Raw genomic sequence first — 5,313 nt, forward strand, 5'->3', positions numbered from 1 at the left:
GAACACAAAAGGTACTTTTTTGAAAGGCTGCCAAGAAGCAACAAAGCAAGGAAATTTGGAAGCAACACCTGAGAATATTAAATGAGGTTTTTCTCCATGCTGATTCTTGAGTGGTCTGCTGCAAACTTGAAAAGAGGGAAACACTGGTTAACCATTCCAGCAGAAACAGTATCTAGGTAGAAGAACAGTGACAGAGAATTAAAATCTGAACTTCACCATGTTCTGTCCTAAGCCTAGTCTAGTATAGAACATTCTTCTCCATTTCCAATTTCCATTTGCATTTATTCAATGATGTTACTGTGACGGATGTTGTTGAAAAGGACATTATTTGCATTTGGAATTCTTTGAGATCAAGCTGCTAATTCTTAGGATAATTTACTTAAATTTCATGAAGTATCAGCATTAGTTTAAGAATATGGCAGGAAATCCATAGATAGATTAGTATGATAATTTTTATGGTTTCCTCTTCTTCCCTTTTGACATAAACCTGCTAGTTCTTGCATTTATTTTGTTTTGCAGTGACTGTCTTTGCATGTTAAACAGAATGACTCTGACAGTAGAGATTTTTGTATAATACACTCGGCATCTTTGCATTTACTGAATTCTACCACCTCTCTTATTCCAGAATATTAAATAACATTTGTGAGTCACATATTCATGTTGCTGAAGAACATCTATTTTTGCAATATAATATTAAGTCCCCTTTTCTAAACAATAGAATCTGCAGTCCTTGGAAGACTGCAGGTTTTCTGAAAAGATTTAGATTTGTTTTGCCAAGACCCAACTTCTGCCTTAAATGATTGGGAAAGCAATATGGAGAACAAAATGTCTTTTGAGTTGTTTTTGAACATTTGTGGAGCCAAGTAAAGAACTTCTATAGAAGAAACAGCAAGGATTGAGAAAAACTAGCATGTTCATTTTAAATTTTAGCATTATTTTATAGTGGATACAATCTAGGTTTTGTTCTTTGATCATTAATATTTAATTGTATATAGGACATCAGTAATTTGTATGGACTTGTGGATATTATATTGATGAAAGTCAAAGTTGTTTATTTTCCTATGAGCTTTTGTAGTTTACTGATTTAAGATCTAACAGACTGGTCTTTGCACACATCTAAATGTTATTAAAGGTATATAATTGAAAAAAAGAGTTACAAAGTAAGTCCTTGGGTAAACTGAAGCTTTTGAAGAGTAATAGTAGATCAAATACAGATTTTATTAGACTACAAGTAAATGTGGGACCTAATTATTGATTAGATTATTTTTCTGTGTATTGGAGAGTGTGCCTTATGGTTACTGTTATGGTAACTGTGAATATTGTGCCTGTCTGAAAGTTACAGTTCTGAGATGAGCAGTGTCTGTGGAATCCATTCTGCAGAAAAACTAAAGTAGTTCTTAACCATTCTCGGGCCTTATCTAAGAAGTATTGATTCAGGGAAGTCTTTCCAGAGCAAGATCTGCATCAGATCCTAAACTCTTTGATTATAAATAAGCTGCATGTATGGAGTTAAAACATTTAAGGAAATGTTTCTATTAACATCTTTGAGTGCCATTCGTGCACCAAAACCTTGTGGAAAAAAAGCAAAGCAAGCAAACTGTACAGTGAGAGTTGACTTTCATATACTTGATTGTTTGGTAGGATGGTGGCAAGCAATGCATTGCCACTCTGCCTGTTGGAGGGTGGTGGTTTTTTCCTTCTGATTTTTAGGCTGGCCTTTCCCTTTTCTTATTGTTCACTTAATTAGACCCTCTTTGGCTTGATTTAAGTCAGTACACCCTTAATTAGTTTGCGCTGCAGCCCCAGGTGGTACTAGTAGTACCTGGAATGGTAGGTATGGGATTGGTGATACTGATGCAAAGAAGAGGTAATTGGTATAAACTCTTGGTTTTATTAATTTCAATTACCTCTCACATGATTTTGTAGATTCAGCATTTTGCTTAAGAGCAAATTAACTGATGGTCATTTGTCTCAGAAGATCCTGAATCATATGATATGGAATCAAAACAGGAACTTACCATGGAAAGTAGCATGGTCCTTTAATGATAAACTTGCAGTGCAGAAGCACACTGCTAAGACAGCAGAATTGATACCTTATGGAAGTTATTTCATGATTTATGAATGCAGATGTAAACTAATTTGAATCTATTTTCTGACGCAGTTCTTCAGCTTGACAATTCCTTTGTGTACTGGTGCATTTAACAAAACCAATTATCTTTTGATTACAAATAGCTGTGTTAGTAGTAACCTTGTAAATATATGTCTAGTGCTAAAAGACTACTGAAATGTGGTATTTTAACTCTAAATCTTTAGGGAGGAAAAGTGTTTATTGATGGATTGTGATATTTATTGGGTCATAATGTATTTAAATTTTCTTTAATGCATATGTTAGTGATTGTTTACCGTGATAAAGTGCATAGAGGTCTCTGCAAGGAGTTCTGCATGGAAAGAATTACCTCATGTCAGTGGTCACTCCTCAGTTAAAAGTTCCATTAGCAGATGATTCCTGCTTCTGGTTTGTGTACTGATTGCATTTTATTGCCTCTAAATCAGGTTCCTAGACAGGGAATAAATAGAGTGTGTGGTAATGGTATCCTGATCTTTTTTCACAGTTGGGAACACCTACGTCCATTTCAATCAATTAGGTTTGGAATATTTACTGAAATTCTTAAATTGGTTTGAACTTTAAAAATTACTAGTTTCACTGCTATTAAAATACAAATTTATCTTAGGAGCATATCCAGAGGTTAGTTATATATTATTAAGTGTTTCAGGATGTCAGAAGATAAAACTTCAATACGGATAAGTTTTCCATTTATCTTCAAGTTCTTCTTAAATTATGTTTAAATTTGAGACAAGAAAAATCTATTAAGCCTTTACTGGAACTTCAGTAATGAATGATAACTATCAATTATCCAGTGCATCCACAGGTATCCATAGTGCTTTTCTCTCTCATCCCTCAAAACCCCCCAAATGAGATTGATAGCAATTTATATCATATTTATGGTATAAGTTGCGGAGAAAACTGTTCCTATTAAATGAGAAAGAAAGTATCAAACTGGTTAAATTGTAGTTTTCTGCACGTGCTGGTATTTCTGAAGCACTCTGTTTCAGTAATAAATATTAATGTAATTAAAGACATCCTAAATTCCTAGAATAAAAATACTAGCATGACTTGCCATTTTTAAATTAAAAATTAACTCAAGGTCATTACAATTGATATGATCCAAGGAAGTCTTTGGGAATGGATCCTTACATTTTCCTGCTCCTGTGTTCAGGAGTTAGGAGTTTGGTCTGTGCTGCCACATTTCAGGTATTTGATCCCTGCCATCCATTATAGGGATTTGCAGCACCTGTGACAGGCAGATCTTTTACACCTGAGTCTTGCCACTTTAAATTTCTGAAACTTCTATAAACTTGTTCTTACTGACCTTCAAATTCACACTGAGTGGGAAATCTGAAGTAAAACAAGTATACAAAAGGCTTCTTCTAAAAAAACAACGTTTTTTAAATTCAGTTATATTGACACTGCTGTAAGGGCTATTAAAGCTTGTAGAAGCCGAATTACAGGCATCAAGCTGTAGAATTGTAGACTCCTGTTCTTTTAAAAGAGAACAAAGTCAAGCTATGAATTTTCACAGTAATACAGGGGAGATAATGCACCGGATTTTCCATTAATGCATGTAGACATCTGCTACTGCTCAGAGGCTTGGAAACAGTGGCTTACAGCTCTAAGGTAACAGGACACATTGCATTGATACACACACCTGGGAAAAATAATTTTATTTTACTGTATTGGCATTAGAAACAATATCATTTAGGGTTTGCTCACTTTTAAGCACATTATTTAGCATATCTTTAAGAAATTCTTTTATCTAGAGATTACTAAATGTTAGATCTAAAAATATGTACATGTTGATTTTAATTGAATGCAAATTTTTAGTTTAGTCTTTTTCATTAGGGTTGAAATGTCTCTCCTGCCCCCAAAAGCTTTGTGAGTGTGATGAAATATTTCTAGGATATAAATAATAATGTAGAAGGAAGTTCTAATGGTTTTCCTATTTTTCGTTCATTTTTATTAATGGTTCTGTACAGCTTTGAAGATCTATTGCACTCTGTAAGTGCTAAGTATTATTTAATAGTAACTGTTTAAAATTACTGAAATAGAAGGGGTTATGGTCTTGGCGACTGATTATGGAAATAACTGGATTTAAGTCCAGTCATTTACTGCCTTATCCCAAAACCTGTGCTTCTTTCTAGGTATATGACTTTAGCATTGTTTGTGCTTTAAAATACAGTTCAGGGTTGTGAAGGATTAATGGAAAGTAGAAGCAGTGACTGATTATTTTTCTTATGAAAGATTTTAGTTGAAATAATAAATGAGAATTAGTTTTAGACCTGAAAGTGTAAGAAAGGCACTAAAGCTGCCTTACAGGGAGGGAGATTTTATTAGTTCATCTGTAAATTTGTTTATGCAATTTATTCAGCACGTTGTAGTGCTCGTGTAATATCTACTGTGCATAGCTAATCTGGCTGAAATTACTCCAACAGCTTACATTTTGTCCAAATGTAAAACATGGTGTGAAATCATCTCTTTCTGAAGAGCAGTTTCCCAGTCTTGGGGTCCTACCTGAACAATACCTTGTGTGACTATGGAGTACCTCAATGGTATCGTGAGTTACCATCTGGAGTCTCTGTCAGGCAGTATTGTTATTTTGTTGAAAGAAGAAAAGACCTCCTTGACCACAGAACTGTCATCCTTCTCTTTTTGCCACTGTGTACACCTGTCCCTCAGCCCAGATCCTTCTTCCATAATATATTACAGATACTAAAAGCATGCCTGTATTCTGAAGGGTGCTTGCTTTAAAGAACTGTTTCTTGTTCCTCCACGTCACAGATGTGTAGTGAGTCGGTATATTTGTGTCTGAAGACCATATTTTCCATCACTTCAAATGCCCACGTTGTGATCTGTGTCACCAAACTGAATAAAGGCCAATCCCTGTAGCAATCAATTACTGTGGAACTACACAGTAACACAGGTAGCTGAGATTATTTAAAAGAGGACAAGGGACTTCAGACTGCATGTGAAGTGAAAACTACTAACCACAGTAGGCTTTCTGTTACTTTGGTGGTTTTTAATATTCTGGTGTGTTCTGCAGCCATTCTCACAAAGGGGGAGACAGGTGGATGAAGTTCCTCTCACTAAATAATACTTTTTCCATAGTGAAGTAATTGCTCTTGGCCTTTTAACCAGAAAAAAAAAAAAACCTTAATTTAACCATCTCTTAAGAAAATAGAAAGGGCTTGACATAA

At 34.7% G+C, this 5,313-nt stretch overlaps 1 protein-coding gene across 3 annotated transcripts in view; it reads left to right on the forward strand.

The window, feature by feature from the left end:
• UBE3C (ubiquitin protein ligase E3C) overlaps positions 1 to 5,313 on the forward strand; it is a 71,410-nt gene that overhangs the window by 45,835 nt on the left and 20,262 nt on the right. The window lies entirely within an intron of this gene.

The sequence above is a fragment of the Lonchura striata genome, chromosome 2 (assembly GCF_050655825.1).
Source record: "Lonchura striata isolate lonStrDom1 chromosome 2, ASM5065582v1, whole genome shotgun sequence".
NCBI lineage: Eukaryota > Metazoa > Chordata > Aves > Passeriformes > Estrildidae > Lonchura > Lonchura striata.